This window comes from Dendrobates tinctorius, unplaced genomic scaffold (genome assembly GCF_039654945.1).
Source record: "Dendrobates tinctorius isolate UK_male_01 unplaced genomic scaffold, ASM3965494v1 ptg000015l, whole genome shotgun sequence".
Taxonomy (NCBI): domain Eukaryota; kingdom Metazoa; phylum Chordata; class Amphibia; order Anura; family Dendrobatidae; genus Dendrobates; species Dendrobates tinctorius.
The window spans coordinates 8,517,975-8,534,839 of NW_027361683.1; the positions used below are offsets into that span (position 1 = coordinate 8,517,975).

Below are 16,865 nucleotides of genomic sequence, written 5' to 3' on the forward strand. Positions count from 1 at the left end.
TCACAGAGCTGGCCTCAGACTGAGAGACTTCAGTGATACTAAGGGAGTCAAGCAGCAGAGAGCGGTACGATACCGCTAACAATGCTGATACTGCTGACGCCGCTGCCATCACTGACTGTGAAATTGTAGACACGCACCTTAGCCAGCAAGGAAGCCGGGTCAGCCCCTGTGAACTGAGGCCAGATAAGCTCGCACACAACCGCTGAGCAGCGTTAACATCTGCATGGGGGAAAGACTTTCTTCTTCCTCCACCCTTCGCTCCTCCGGACTCAGGACCCCTCGCCAGGACCACGAGGACTCATCGCCTTCGCCAGGATCCAGGACGCCTCCTTCTTCAGGACAACGCAAGACTCCGTATGCACCAGTGCCTTGACGCCAACGTTTGCACCCAGGAATCCCGCTACTGAAAGTCGCTGGTTTGATAAGTTTATTTACTTTTGAACTCTTTGCCTATTTACCTGACTCTGCCCAACATTCTCGTTTTAACACCGCTGTTGAACCTACCTTTTCTTCCCCACTTCTCCCTGCATGGAGTATCCACTGTATGATTAAACCCTCATTAACCCTTGCTCTGCCTTGATCCATTACTGCATCCCATGTTCCTGCTTGAACCCTTCAGTAGGATTATACATACAATTATTTGTATGACACGTCTCCAAAATATAAATCACAGAGGGAACAAACCAGAAAAACTCACGGAAAATTATAACGCAAACACTAATGAAGAAATTATCTAAATCACCCCAATTTCAGTAGGTAACTGTGTGGACTGAGAATAAAGTGCTCATTCATTTGTGTATTGTACTTTGCCTGGGGGTTGTAGGTATCATCTGGTAAATTCTCTTTTTTTTTTGATGGGTTGTTGTAATGCATTTTGTGCTCGGCCAGTGAGCTGTGTCATTTTGTGTATTAGCTGAGAGGTTTATCCTAGCAACATTGCACAGGCTTGTAAACAGATCGGTGGTGAAGAAGAATAGAAAGATTATCTGCACGTTCCTGAATTGTATCAGTTTTGTGCCACTGCTAAACATTCATTCACATTGTGGTTTTAATAGGACTGGCCGAAAAACAGAGAGGTAAGTCGCAGCGATGGCTGCATCTGCTTCAATACGTGCTGCTTCCATCCCATACTTTTTAACTTTTTTAGTTTATGTTCACTCAGTTTGTTTTTTTGTGTGAATTTTGGATCTGTTTCAAAATCCGTCTTAAAAAAACTGTGTGAACATACATTACCCTTGGGGTTATGTCTACACTGCATAGTTTCTGCCAGCAAAATTACTGTAATGTCACCAAATCTTACTTGTAAATATGCATGCAGAATCCACACTGAAATTGACCTACAGTGTAGAATTTAAATCTGCAGTATGTCATTTTACGCTGTCGATTTTTACTGCAATTTTACCCTTCACAAAGCTACTCTGCATGCAACTGGATTTTGTTAGTTTGTTTGCTAATTTTTGTCGACATACTCTTATAGTAAAGTTAGCAGTGCTAGATAAGCCCTTTTTAGTTTTCTCTGTTTCTTGTAAAGCTTGAAAATGTATTTAAACTTAAATTCTGTGCAATGATGAGTTGGTGGAGTGTAGAGGCGAAAAAAAGGCTTTTCAGGACCGTGGTCCTGTGTGCTTTTTGGCAGTTGTACAAGGGTAGTGCGGACTTCCTTGGCTTGCGCTAGATTGCAGGCATCCTCTTGTGACTAGTACGCACAATGTATGTTTTGACATTCCATAAGGCTTAGTGACTAGGAATGACATTAAAAGCTCACAGCATACAAGTTAGATGGGGAATTATTTAGATGGGAGATGAAAAGTGTCCTGTTAGGCTTTTTCTAGCCAGTACATATCTAGTATCACTGGCTTAACTACTGGGGTAGCAGCCGAAGCGGTTACTTTGGGGCCCGGCCCATATAGGGGCCCAGGTCCCCGGCTCCGATCAGCGCTACCTGGTAGTGCAATTTAATTAAGTACATTACTGTGGCACTCCGGCGGGTGCTGTGGGTGGCCAATACTGTCTTGGGGGCCCGCCGGCCCGGTTCGTGTAGTGTAGGGGATCCGGGGCCCTGGCGGAAAAAAATGTACATTATGATTTCGCAGCCTACGCTGCATTTCTGTGCCTGCTGTGTGGAGCGAAGCACATATTGGGCCCGCCTCCCTGCCTGCAGCCAGTCACAGAGTGTATTGCGTCAGACTAGTTCAGTCCCGCCCCTTCCCTGAGCCCTTGCTGTCTATTAGCTCTCTGCAGAGCTGCCTGCCGCATGGACCTCTGGGAATGTCTTGAAGGGGGTGTGTCTTTGAGGGGGTATGTCTTTGAGGGGGCCCCATTTAAAAGTTTGCTATGGGGCCCAATCAGTTCTAGATACGCCCCTGTCTAGTATGTTAGCCTAATTAAAAAAAATAGGGAATAGCATAGCAAACTATGCTATTCCTTTTCACGAAATCCAGGAAAAAACTCAGTGCCATGGGACATATGGTTTTAACACATGGTGCCTATGGGTGACATGATGTTGTATTAAAAGTTTTAAAAATATGCCATGAGCTTTTAACTTTTTATGACCTACTGTATATTAAACAGATGACACTATGGACTATTTAGCAGATGCCTACCAATGGAAGCTAATGCCCATAGGCTATCATAATATTTAATGGCTATATGATGAAAAAATATCTCTCCATTAAAAGAATGTTAATACATTTTAATTAGTATTGTGAGGAAAGAGGGAGACACAAGCACAATATAGGGTCTTATCCCTCAAATAAAGTAAGCAGTTTGACAGAAAACTGCTCACCTGGTAGTAGGTATTCAAAGCATGTATAGATAAGGGCTGCTGCAAATCCACAAGTCGGTCACTGACTATCTGAAACAGAACTCTGCAAAGGAATACGTGGATTTCGTCCACGCTGCCCAAATGATGAAATTCCAGAAGGTTAATAAAGTTTGACAGTGGTTTGTTCTACGCGTTTCAAGGTTTTTTGCAACCTCTTCTTCAGGAATGGTGGTATTTCCTGAAGAAGAGGTTGCAAAAGCCTTGAAACGCGTAGAATAAACAACTGTCAAACTTTATTAACCTTCTGGAATTTCATCATTTGGGCAGTGCGGATGAAATCCACGTATTCCTTTGCAGAATACATTTTAATTGTAATGGATTCCAAAATTTGAAGTATCCTTTACAGCAGGGGAAGGGACCGTTTTCTACAAAGTAGCATTTGGATATTTAGCATCTCAATCATGGCCATACAAAATTACCAACTTAGAAAATAACCTTCTATATTTGGTTAAATCTTTCCCTTAATGTGATGGCTGGAATTGATTCCTTTTGGTGAGGTATGTGATATAGAGTTGAGCGAAACGGGTCGGTCATATTCAAAAGTCGCCGACTTTCGCTGAAGTCGGGTTTCATGAAACGAAACCCGACCATAGCGTGAGGTCGGCCAAGAGGTCGGCGACCAGAGCGCCAAAGTCGCGTTTCAAAAGATGCTTCCAGCGCCCTTTTTCAGCCAATGATGGAGGACGCACACTGTGGGCAATGCGATGACATAGGCGTCGGTCACCACCATCTTTGAGAAGGCCATGCAAGTGATTGGCTGGCTTTGCGTGGCGTCACAGGGGCTATAAAAGGGCATGAACGCCGACCGCCATCTTACTTATGCCGATCTTAGCATAGGGAGAGCTGCTGTTGCTGCTGATTCTGTAGGGAGAGCGTTAGGCAGGGAAGAAGATACAAAAAACTGCTTCTGCTGTTAGCGATTTCCACTTACAACACAACACTTTGTGTGCAGTGACAGGGGAGGCTATATTTTTGTGCATCAAGTCTGTCGGTTATTAGGCTGCCTTATAAGGCTCCCTGATAGCTGCATTGCTGTTTGCACACTGCTGTACAAACTGCTTTTTTAAAGCAAAAATACTTTTCTTCCTCTTTTCTGCACAGTTACCAAGGGTTCATTTTTCCACCCTTTTGTGTGTGCACTGTGCAGCAGTCCTGCTTATTAGGCTGCCTGCATCCATACTTGGACTGAGAGCATCATTGTCAGCCTCCTCAAATCTCTAGTGAGATCCAAAATCTCACCAATTCTATAGACACCCTCCACCTTGTCATACACCATCCAATTTCAGTCTGTTACATTGAGGTGTAATCTCTCCTGGGCCAGAGACAATAGTTCTCCATCCTCAAATTTATAATGAGCTCCAAATTCTCACCAATCCTATAGACACCCTAAACCTTGTCATACACCATCCAATTTCAGTCTGTTACATTGAGGTGTAATCTCTGCTGGGCCAGAGACAATAGTTCTGCGTCCTCAAATCTATAGTGAGATTCAAATTCTCACCAATCCTATAGACACCCTCCACCTTATCATTCACCATCCAATTTCAGTCTGTTACATAGAGGTGTAATCTCTACTGGGCCAGAGACAATAGTTCTGCATCCTCAAATTTATAATGAGATCCAAATTCTCACCAATCCTATAGACACCCTACACCTTGTCATACACCATCCAATTTCAGTCTGTTACATTGAGGTGTAATCTCTGCTGGGCCAGAGACAATAGTTCTGCGTCCTCAAATTTATAATGAGATCCAAATTCTCACCAATCCTATAGACACCCTACACCTTGTCATACACCATCCAATTTCAGTCTGTTACATTGAGGTGTAATCTCTGCTGGGCCAGAGACAATAGTTCTGCGTCCTCAAATCTATAGTGAGATTCAAAATCTCACCAATCCTATTGACACCCTCCACCTTGTCATTCACCATCCAATTTCAGCCTGTTACATTGAGGTGTAATCTCTACTGGGCCTGAAACAATAGTTCAGCGTCCTCAAATCTCTAGTGAGATTCAAATTCTCACAAATAGTAGATACACCTTCTACTTTGTTTTACAGTACCATATAGCTAGTGGTATTTTGGTTACATTTTCACAAAATTGAGCAAGTATGGTGGAAGATGCCATGGAAGTGGGCGGGGGTTGCCAGCTGGTCCTGATGGTGGTGGTGGTGTTGCATCTGTTGGTAGTGGCAAAAGCACAATAGCACCTAAGGCAGGAGGTGTTGAGCCTGTGTCATCGTCTGGCTCCACAAGGCCTTGAAGGCTCTCTTTTCTGGGAGTAGGTAAACCACTTTTAAAGCCGGAGCTTCAGGAACAAGTTTTGGCTTACATTGCTGACAGCCTCCAGCTCTCTCGCCTCCTCTTCTGAAGTTTCAAAAAATAAAAGCACTGAGTCGTCATTGGAGGCTCCTGGTCAGGAACAACACCTTTCCTTGTGTCCTTCACCCCTACCAAAAGTGAAGGATGTGGCAGGCCACACTACCGATTACTCCATGGAGCTCTTTTCACATACCATGCCTGGGTTAGCAAGTCAAATAGTGAATTCCCCAGTCCAAGATGAATCTGACATTGAGTGCACTGATGCACAGCCACTGCTAGATTTTTCTGCTGGTACATTCACTCAGAGCACTACATTGTTCTCGAAGTGTACTGAGGCAGAATCAGACCCTGATGAAACTCAGGTGCCCCTTCCCACATACTATACCACCTTACATGGTGACACAGAGGAAGGTGCACATGAAATTGAAGAGGAGGTGATGGATGACCCAGTTGTTGACCCAGATTGGCATCCATTGGGGGAAAGAGGGTGCTGATGCCAATAGCTCAGAAGAGGAGGAGGATCTGCAGCAGGCAACGACATCGCAACAGCTGTTATCTGGCAGGACCGTAGCAGTCCAAAAACGTGTTACAAAAACCAAAAGAGTTGCAGGACAACTTGACCAGATTGTCAAATTAGCACAGTGTCCAAGGTCTCAAAATGTCTTCCATAGTAGGAAGAGTACAGTGTGGCACTTTTTTGAACAAAATCCTAATGATCAGGCAAAATTTATCTGTAAGAAGTGTGCAAAGACCTTTAGCCGAGGGAAAAATCTGAGAAATTTGAATACCAGTTGCATGCTTAGACATTTAACCACCATGCACTTGCAAGCGTGGACGGACTACCAAACCTCACGTACCACATGTGCACCTGTTCCAAATGAAGGTAGTCAGCAACGCTACATCGCTTCCCCCTGTAAGCCCACCGGTTAGCACACCAGCAGCAGCAAATGTCGAGGTGTCATCGCAAGGGCAAAGCAGTCATGGAATCACAATGTTATTGCTACGAAAGACTGAATCTAGGCCATCAGCAACACCACCAACACCATCACCAACCCTCTCTCAGTCCGCCATGTCCACCGCTAGTTCCACCATATGCAGCTCTCAAGTCCAGCTCACCCTACCAGAGACTCTGAGTAGGACAAGAAAGTACTCATCCTTTCATCCGCATACACTGGCTTTGAACGCCCACATTGCCAAACTAATCTCATTAGAGATGATGCCCTACTGGTTGGTTGAAAGCAAAGCTTTCCGCAAGCTCATGGCCTACGCAGTACCACGCTATGACCTACCCAGTCGGCACTTCTTTGTGCGAAAAGCCACCCCAGCCCTCCACGTGCATGTGAAAGACCGCATTGTCCATGCACTCAAGCAATCAGTGAGTGGAAAGGTGCACCTCACAACAGATGCATGGTCCAGTAGGCATGGCCAGGGCCGTTACGTGTCCATCACTGCGCACTGGGTTAATGTGGTGGATGCAGGGTCCACAGGGGACAGCGGCGGTGGGACAGTGCTGCCTAGCCCACGGTATAGGAAACAGTTGGCTGTAGGCGTTCGACCCTCCTCCTCCTCCTCCAGAAGCGAAAGCTCGTCCACAGAGCACAGTCACATGAGCACTCCATCCGCAGCTGCCAGTGTTGCACACGAGGTGTCCCACTATCGAGCAGCTAGTGGTAAGCGTCAGCAGGCTGTGTTGAAGATGATGTGTTTGGGAGACAACAGACACACCGCGGAGGTACTGGCCGACTACTTGCAGCGACAAACTGAGTCATGGCTGGGCAGTCTACATCTTGAGGCAGGCAAGGTAGTTAGTGATAACGGCCGGAATTTTCTGGCAGCCATAGCCCTTTCAAAACTCAGACACATACCTTGCCTGGCTCAAACCTTGAACCTGGTGGTGCAGTGCTTCCTCAATAATTATCCGGAGTTAACACCCCTGCTCCAAAAGGTGCGAAGACTGTGCTCGCACATCCGCCGGTCGCCCGTACACTCCAGTCGTATGCAGAAGCTGCAGCGATTGCTCCACCTTCCCAAGCACCGCCTAATTATCGACGTTGCAACAAGGTGGAACTCCACCCTGCACATGGTTCAAAGGCTGTGCGAACAGAGGCAGGCTGTAATTCATTTGTGGGAGGATACACGGGCAGGCAGTTTGCAGGTAGACATGGAGTTGTCTGGTGTGCAGTGGTCGAAGCTGAAAGACCTCTGTAAAGTCCTTCAGTGTTTTGAGGAATGCACACGGCTGGTAAGCGCAGACGACGCCATCATAAGCATCCCACTTATGCGTCTGCTCATGCAAACTTTGACGCACATTAAGGAGCAGGTGTCTGCAGCCGAGGAGGAAGAGGAGGAGGGAAGCCTTTATGACAGTCAGCCATTGTCTGCTCAGGGAAGTCTCGTGGACGAGGTGGAGGAAGAAGAGGAAGAGGAGGAGGAGGAGGATGATGGGGATGATTATTTTGGGGAGGAGGATGCTTCTCAGGGGGCAAGAAAAAATGTTGGTGTGGCAAGGTCAGGTACAGGGTTTGTGCGTGACTGGAGGGATGTGGATTTGCCAGAAAGTGCTCCTCCACCCAGCACTCGCAGTGCATCATTGACACCTGGAACATTGGCCCACAAGTCTGATTATGCCTTGCAGATCCTAAAAAGAGACCCCCGCATTGCCAAAATGATGAACGATGACGACTACTGGGTGGCCAGCATCCTGGATTCACGCTATAAAGGCAAATTCCAAAACATCATGCCACAAGAGAACCTAGAGCTAATATTGGCTAACAAACAAGCAACTCTGGTAAACCGTTTGTTTGAGGCATTCCCAGCACATAGCGGCGGTGATGTTTTTCCAACAAGCCGTAGGTTGCAACATGAAAGAGGAGTTCATGGTGCACACAGCCGAAGTGGCGTTGGACACAGGGGTTTCATGACCATGTTGTGGACTGATCTTTCAAGTACCGCTCACACGACTAGTAATACTGCATCTGTCGAAAGTGACAGGAGACAGCAGTTGTCAACTATGGTAACAAACTACTTCTCCTCCCATATCGATGTTCTCCCTCACCGGTCATTCCCCTTTGACTATTGGGCCAGTAAACTTGACACCTGGCCTGAATTGGCACAATATGCCTTACAGGAGCTTGCTTGCCCTGCTGCTAGTGTGTTATCTGAACGAGTCTTCAGTGCTGCTGGATCAATCCTGACAGAAAAAAGGACCCATCTGTTGACTAGTGTGGAGCTTTCCGATACCGCAAGTATCGGGTATCGGCCGATATTAGCTGTATCGGAATTCCGATACTGATTTCCGATACTTTTTTTCATATCGGATACCGGAATCGGAAGTTCCCATAATGCTATCAGCCCGCTCGCTTTGATTCAGCCAATGGGAATCCTCAGAAGTGTGGGCACATCCTGTTAGGCATGTAGGCATGTTAACTATTGGCATGGCTGTGATTGGCTGCTAAAATGATGTCATGATGCACTATAAAAGCCACTGCCGCCGCCATTTCTGGTCACTCTGCTGTGAATTCAGTTAGGGACAGGCTGCTGTTGAAGACTGAGGGACAGTTAGAAATAGCGATTCTCAAAACAATATTTTGCTTTACTCAGGCTACATAAACCACAACTGTAGCTTTCTTTTCCCTAGCAGCAGTGTTCACAGCTGTCTGCAAGGGCTGTGTGAGTGCAGCTCACGCTGTGGAGTGGGTCCTGCAGCCACGTCTGGTTGTAGGCCGCCCAGCGTGCCTCACTGCTGCCTCATACATATTTTTCTTTTTGAGCTGCTTATTTTTAAAAAATTCTATCTAGTGTGCTTCCATCCATATCCATATACATTGGTTGCAAACACTAGTAGTAGACAGCGGAGCCTTTCTGCAGCCTTTCAGTGCTAGTGCCCACTTAGCTGCACTGTTCACGGCTGTCTGAGAGGTCTCTGACTGTGTGTGAGTGCAGCTCACGCTGAGTAGTGTGTCCTGCAGCTACGTCTGGTTGTAGGCCGCTCAGCGTGTAACTGCCTCACACATTTTTCTTTTATTGCAGCTCATTTTTTCTCCTATTAGTGTGCATCCATCCGTATCCATATACGGTGGTTGCAAACACTCTAGGAGTACACAGCGGAGCCTTTCTGCAGCCTGTCAGTGCTAGTGCCCACTTAGCTGCACTGTTCACGGCTGTCTGAGAGGTCTCTGACTGTGTGTGAGTGCAGCTCACGCTGAGTAGTGTGTCCTGCAGCTACGTCTGGTTGTAGGCCGCTCAGCGTGCGTCACTGCCTCACACATATTTTTCTTTAATTGCAGCTCATTTTTTCTTCTCCTATTAGTGTGCATCCATCAATATCCATCTACATTGGTTGGTTGCAAACACTATACAGGAGTAGATAGAGGAGCCTTTTTTCTGGCTTGTGCCCTTCAGCTGCAGCCAGATTAGTATAACCCAATTTTTTTGGAGCCTCATCTTTTGCATTGTAGGTTACCTGCCTGCATTGTAATAGCTCCAAAAAGTTGGTGATACTCTCACTTTCAAATCTTTGGTCACATCCTTTTAGTTTTTTTCCCCCCCAAAAAAACAACAAAGTTCACCAAACACTACATTTGAAAGTTGTGTAGGCCACATTAGCTCCCATTAAAGGGTAGTCGACACACACACTGCATAAAATTAGTGTTTCTTAAACCTGTAACCAGCTGTTCAGGAATAAGCACACTAAGGCCCCCCTTTGTACTTTTCTGCCTATCTTTCTCAGTCTAGCAAGATGAAGAAGGCAGGGAGTAAGGCACGTGGGCGTGGAGTTTCAGCAGGGAGAGGACGTGGGGATTCTGCAGGGATAGGACGTGGGGGTTCTGCAGGGAGAGGACGTGGGGATTCTGTGCCTGCTGTTGGCACCAGTGAGTCAGCATCCCCCAGTTTTAGCAGGCAACAGTCCTTTATGTGCAGCTTTGTAGGACCTCACCTACCCCACTGCTGCGGGAGGAACAAATTGAAGCCGTTGTGGGATGGATGGCAGCTAACGCATCGACTTCAATTACTTCCACATCCTCTCAGGGCCAGAGCACCGAAGAGCAACCATCTGTCTCTTCACCACCTGCCAAAGTGCCCAGGCAGTCAGAGAGCCCTGGACAGGAGCCATCACAGTCTCTAGTTCTGTTCTCGGAATCTGTTGGTTTGGAAAGAGGGGGCCAGCCAAGCAGCATTCCAGAATGTGAAGAAGAGAGAGTATGCAGTGATGCGCAACTTCTTTGTCCCTCTGAATCTGAAGAGGCGGTTGGGCCAGTGCCTATGGTCAGCACACCTCAGTACGCATCAGATGATGACGAGACACAGTTGCCACTTTCTGTTTCGTACGGTGCTGGCAAGACAACCCAGGAGAAGCAGGTGTTTGAAGAGAGGAGTATAGATGATGAGGTCCTTGACCCATCATGGCGTGAGGAACAGGAAGGTGGTGGGAGCAGCTCTGAGGAAGAGATTCCCTGAACGGCCAAAACCGGAGGGAGAGGGAGGGGGCAGACTTGGTTGCCTGTAGCCTCCACTTCGGCACCCGTTAGGAGCATTCCACTTTCAAAAGGCAAAACGGGCGCTCCCAAGACTTGCAGTGCATGGTCCTTTTTTGACACAGTTGCAGATGACATTTGCTTTGTCAAATGCAAGCTGTGTCATCAGAGAGTCAAAAGAGGGAAAAATGTCAGCAACCTCAATACCACTAATATGTGGAAACATGTGCGGACCAAGCACGAGGTGGAGTTACACAGACACACTGAAGACGTAGGCCAACGTACAGCACCACCTACCACCTCTTCTGCTCGTGTTGGGGCCTCTTCCTCCAGCTCACACACAGCTGGTTCGGCTTCCTCACAGGATCACCAAGGAAGAACCTCTGGCACTGTTGTCCGGAGACCCTGTGACATTCCACCCACAGCACCACGTTCCAAGTCATCCTCATACTCCCAGGCCATTCGACAGCCATCGGTAGCACAGGCATGGGAGAAAAGGCGGCCATACTCGGCAAACCATCCCCGAGCACAGACTCTGAATGCTGGCATTGCCAAACTACTGGCACTTGAAATGCTGTCATTCAGGCTGGTGGAGACTGACACCTTCCGGGACTTCATGGCATTGGCAGTCCCACAATACACTGTGCCCAGCCGCTTTTATTTCAGCAGGCGAGCCGTCCCTGCCCTGCAGAAACATGTGGAGGCAAACATAAAACATGCGCTACAAAACGCCATCAGTAGCAAGGTCCACCTGACCACCGATGCGTGGACCAGTAACCATGGACAGGGACGATACGTTACCCTCACTGCCCATTGGGTCAATGTTGTGGAGCTGGGTACAGATCTGGAGAGTGGCGCTCTGTGTTCTGCCAACTCCACGGATTGCAGGAATCCAGTCTGTACACATTGACTCCTCCTCAAGTTCCTCTGAAACAGCGCAGCAGGAGCCTGTTACGACCGATATGAGCACAGCCGTGGCCAAACGTCAACAGGCCGTACTGAAATTAATTTCTTTGGGGAATGGAAGCCACACAGCGCAGGAGCTCTGGAATGCCATCAAGCAGGAGAGCGACATGTGGTTTCTGCCAGCAAATCTCCAGCCGGGCTTGGTAGTGTGTGACAATGGCTGAAATCTGGTGGCAGCTCTTGGCCTTGGCAACCTCACTCATCCCATGTCTGGCACACGTGCTCAACTTGGTCATGCAGAGCTTTCTGAGGGACTATCCGGATCTTGATGCACTGCTGCACAAGATCCGCATAGAGTGCGCTCACTTGCGGCGTTCCAGCATGGCAAGGTCGCGCCTTGCTGCGCTGCAGCGCCGATTACGCCTTCCGGAACATCGCATCATATGTGACCTACCCACCAGGTGGAATTCTACGTTACGTATGTTGGAGCGGTTGTGTGAACAGCAGGCAGCAGTCATGGAGTACCAGCTCCATCAGGCGCAAAAAAGTCGCACTGTGCGCCGGTCACACTTCAGCACCACTGAGTGGGCCACTATGAAGGACATCTGCCTCGTTTTGCGTGCCTTCGATGATTCCACGCGGATGGCTAGTGCAGATGATGCACTAGTCAGCATGACTGTCCCCCTTATTTGCCTGCTTCAAAAAACACTGCAAGCATTAAGGGATGAGGTTTTGGAAAAGGTGGAGGATGAGGAGTCCCAAATGCCATCTGCTTCTGCTATGTGCTTCCTCACAAAGGCCTAGGCAGGGGACACTTTGTGAGGAGGATGAGGAGGAGTCGATGGAAGAGGAAGACATCTCTCCAGAGGAGGGAGGTACACAAAGCTCTAATCAGTATGTACAGCGAGGGTGGGGTGATGCAGAGCAGGCAGAGATCACGCCTCAAGCAGGGGACAGCAGTTCTTTGGCAGTTGGGAGTCTGCAGCACATGGTTGACTTCATGCTGCAGGGCCTGAGAAACGACAGCCGCATCGCCCACATTCTCTACACGGCTGATTATTGGATGTACACCCTCCTAGATCCTCGCTACTGGGACAACTTGCAAACCCTCATACCAACGTTGAACCGGGAGCGTAAACTTCGGGAGTACCAAGACACACTGGTGCAGTCCATCATGTTTTCCATTCCACCCGACAGCAGTGGTGCTAGTGCTTTACAAAGCACCTCTGTGCGTCGAGCCAGTGGAGGAAACTCGGCACAAAGAGGAAGCAGAGGCAGCGCCTCAGCACAAGGCAAGACCACTATAGCCCAAATGTGGCAAAGTTTTGTGTGTCCGCCACAATTGTCTACACCATCACTGACGGCTCCAGTCAGCAGGAGGCAACATTTCCGTCAGATGGTGACAGACTACATGTCTTGCCCTGTCAGTGTACTCCCAGATGGCTCTTCCCCCTTCAAGTTTTGGGTCTCTAAGCTGGATACATGGCCAGAGCTTAGTCAGTATGCATTGGAGGTGCTGGCTTGCCCTGCTGCCAGTGTATTATCGGAACGCGTCTTTAGTGCTGCAGGTGGTGTACTAACAGACCTTCGCACGTGACTTTCTTCCCATAACGTCGACAGGCTTACTTTTCTGAAAATGAACAAGGCCTGGATCTCCCCAGAATTTGCCAATCCTCTTCCCGACTAAATAATTGGTTGGCAACTGTATCCAGGTCTCCTGTTGTGTTCATGTTTCTACCACCTGAACTATAATCCCTGGCCTTCAACACAGCCAGTTGTTGCTCAGATGTGTCGTCTGCACAGAGAAAATCACTAGCTCCTGTGTTAGTGGGGTTCAGTAACGCCAGCTGCTCCCCTGCTGTGTGGACGGCAAAGTCTCCTGCTCCATCCACATTCAAACTACTACTGATTTTTAACCCTGCTCCACTTAGGCCTCTGGCTCCACTGTCTCTAGTATTTCCCCTGGCCTCCAACCCCGCCAGTTGCTGCTCTAAAGTGGCGTCTGTTATGATTGAGTCACCGTAGGAGGCAAAAATAGAAATGCTAGCTAAGTCCAGAAAACCAGAGAAGTTGGCAGCTATCGGATTGCAGACCCCTGAACCTATCAACACAACTAGCAGTAGCCGTGGGGGGCTCCTACGATGCCCTAGGCCCCTCGATCACAGCCGGAGGACTACATAGCCTAAAGACAGAAAGGGAAATCTAAACTGCCCCAGAGCAGACCCCAAAGCAAAAGGCAGCCCCCCACATATAATGACGGTGAAGCAAGAAGAAAGAACAAAACACAGACAGAAAGATAGACTGAGCAAAGATGGGGCCCAAGCTAGCTTAGATAGGAAAGGACAGGAAGGCTGCTGTCTGCAATCCATGAAAAAACCTATGAAAATAAGAGCCAACAAACTGACAGTAAAAAAGGCCCTGAAGATGCTAGGCTTCAAAAAAGGCTATGTCAGCACTCAGGAATATTCTGAAGACAGAGCAACAGGCAAAAGGAGATTCAGCTCACTCCAGCAGGGAATGGCAGAATCCAGAAAAGCAAGGAAAACAAAACACTAATGCAAAAAGGCAAAGCAGAAATCTTAGCTTTAGATGAGCAGGAATCAGACTGGTTTCCTAGAAGTCCACAGAGAAATCACCCGCAGGCCAGAAGGGCGTTGGCAGCCTTATATCCAGTCATTAACTCCACTCAGCCAGTCATCATCATCAGCCCCAGGTGTTTGACAATCAGGTTCACTACCTTTCTTCATCAGAAGAGGGAGTTCCTCGGGCCTCAGTAGTGAAGGGGAAAATGAACTCACAACAGTACCTCCCCCTTGAGGAGGGGTCACCGAACCCTCAACCACGCCACCAGGGCGATCAGGGTGAGCCCGATGAAAGGCACGCACCAATCTTTTGGCATGAATATCAGAGGCAGAGACCCAGGAATTATCCTCCTGACCATAACCCTTCCACTTAACCAAATACTGGAGTCTCTATCTAGCCAGACGGGAATCCAGTACTTTCTCTACCTCATATTCCATGTTACCTTCAACCAATACAGGGTCTGGAGGTGCAATCCCCGGAACAACAGGTTCAACAAACCTCTTCAACAAAGATTTATGGAACACATAATGGATTTTAAATGTGACAGGAAGAGCCAAACGAAAAGAGACCGGATTAATAATCTCCAAAATCTTGTAAGGTCCAATAAATCTAGGCTTAAACTTAGGAGAAGCCACCTTCATAGCAATATTTTTTGATGATAAACACACCATATCACCAACCTTAAACTGGGGACCAATGGTCCTATGTCGGTTGGAAAACCGCTGGGCCTTTTCCTGGGAGAGAGATAACTTATCCACCACTTGGTCCCAGATCTGGTGCATTCTCTCCACCACAGTGTCAACACCTGGGCAGGCAGAGGGCTCCACCTGCCCTGAAGAAAATCGAGGATGAAACCCAAAGTTACAAAAAAAAGGTGACATCAAAGTGGCAGAACTAGCTCTATTATTTAAAGCAAATTCGGCCAAGGGCAAAAATGAAACCCAATCATCCTGATCAGCAGAAATAAAACATCTCAAATATGACTCCAAGGTCTGGTTTGTTCTCTCTGTCTGCCCATTGGTCTGAGGGTGAAAAGCAGAGGAGAAGGACAACTGAATTCCCAGCTTGGAACAGAAAGTTCTCCAAAATCTAGACACAAACTGGACTCCTCTGTCAGATACAATGTTCTCAGGAATCCCGTGCAAACGAGCTACCTGTTGTAAAAACAGGGGCACCAATTCAGAGGAAGACGGCAACTTAGGGAGTGGTACAAGATGAACCATCTTAGAGAACCTATCACAAATCACCCAAATAACAGTCATTCTGTGAGAGACAGGCATATCAGAGATGAAATCCATTGAAATATGGGTCCATGGCCTCTTGGGGACAGGCAAAGGTATCAACAACCCACTAGAGTGAGAACACGATTTAGACCGGGAGCACGTCCCACAGGACTGCACAAAATTCCTGACATCACGAGACAAGGAGGGCCACCAAAAAAAACGACTCACCAGATCTCTAGTACCAAAAATACCTGGATGACCAGCCAAAGCAGAGCAATGAACTTCAGACATCACTCTCTTCTTCCACTGGTCAGGAACATACAACTTTCCACTGGGACAATGCTCAGGTTTGTCCTCCTGGAACTCTTCCAGAGCACGTCTCAAATCGGGCGAGATGGCAGAAAGAACTACCCCTTCACCTAAGATGGTAGCAGGCTTGGTCACCACAGGAGAATCAGCAAAGAAGCTCCTAGAGAGGGCGTCAGCCTTGACATTCTTAGTTCCAGGAAGAAAAGAAACCGCAAAATCAAAACGTGTAAAAAACAAGGCCCACCTAGCCTGTCTAGGGTTCAAGCGCTTAGCCGACTCTAGGTAAATCAAATTCTTGTGGTCAGTGAGGACCACGACTTGATGCTTAGCTCCCTCCAACCAATGTCTCCACTCCTCAAATGCCCATTTCATGGCTAACAGTTCCCGATTCCCCACATCATAGTTACGCTCAGATGGAGAGAACTTTCGGGAAAAGAAAGCACAGGGATTCATTTTAGATGTTACAGAATCCTTTTGGGACAAAACAGCTCCTGCACCAATCTCAGAAGCATCCACCTCTACCTGGAACGGAAGTGAGACATCAGGTTGCCGCAAAACCGGGGCGGAGGTGAATCTTCGCTTCAGCTCCTGAAAGGAAGAAACAGCCTCCGGAGACCAATTTAACACATCAGCACCCTTCTTAGTCAAATCAGTCAATGGCTTGGCAATACTAGAAAATTTTGCTATAAATTTCCGATAAAAATTAGCAAAACCCAAAAACTTCTGGAGGGCCTTCAAAGAAGTGGGCTGAACCCAATCGTAAATGGCCTTTACCTTGGCCGGGTCCATTTCAATAGTTGACGGGGACAAAATAAATCCCAAAAAAGAAATCCTCTGTACTCCAAAAAGGCATTTAGATCCTTTGACATACAGGGAATTCTCCCTCAAGATCCGGAACACAGTCCGAATATGTTCCACATGAGAATCCCAATCCTTGGAGAAGATCAAAATATCATCCAGATAGATAATCAAAAATTTATCGACAAAATCTCGGAAAATATCGTTCATGAAGCACTGGAAGACAGAAGGGGCATTAGTGAGCCCAAAAGGCATCACCAGGTACTCAAAATGTCCCTCCGGAGTATTAAACGCCGTCTTCCATTCATACCCATGCTTAATGCGAATAAGATTATACGCCCCCCTGAGGTCAAGCTTGGTAAACCAGCAAGCACCTTTAACTCTGGAGAATAGATCAGAAATCAGGGGTAACGGATACTGATATTTA

At 47.6% G+C, this 16,865-nt stretch overlaps 1 protein-coding gene across 1 annotated transcript in view; it reads left to right on the forward strand.

Moving 5' to 3' along the window:
* Nucleotides 1-998: 998 nt before the first annotated feature.
* The window catches only part of LOC141074578 (uncharacterized), a 132,016-nt gene continuing 116,149 nt past the window's right edge, over nt 999-16,865 (forward strand). Inside the window, exon 1 of the mRNA XM_073562052.1 lies at nt 999-1,076. The gene's annotated coding sequence lies outside the window, so the exon portion shown is untranslated. The remainder of the gene's footprint in view (nt 1,077-16,865) is intronic.